Consider the following 332-nt stretch of genomic DNA (forward strand, 5'->3'; position numbering starts at 1 on the left):
AGTGGTGAAATGTTAGGGCTATTTTGTTGTACTTTCGTTGAAGTCTAAAATAAAGCGACAGCTTGACTGAATAGGGAAAGGACAGAGAGTTTCATCTCTTTTTTTTTTTCATTAAATGGCATCAAGGACACAGATCATGTGATGATTCCAAACCGTAACCAAACTGTTTCATTACTGCGCTCAGATGGAGCAAATCAATCGTTCACAATGCTCGGTCTCTTCTCCACATCCTCCCATTCATGTGCTTTTCCTCCACCAGCCTTCAAAAGCCATGTCTGTAAATAGTAACCGTCCATTTCCTGGTTTAATGTCATCTCTGTGCTCTCGTGATG

Source organism: Chelmon rostratus, chromosome 17 (assembly GCF_017976325.1).
Source record: "Chelmon rostratus isolate fCheRos1 chromosome 17, fCheRos1.pri, whole genome shotgun sequence".
NCBI lineage: Eukaryota > Metazoa > Chordata > Actinopteri > Chaetodontiformes > Chaetodontidae > Chelmon > Chelmon rostratus.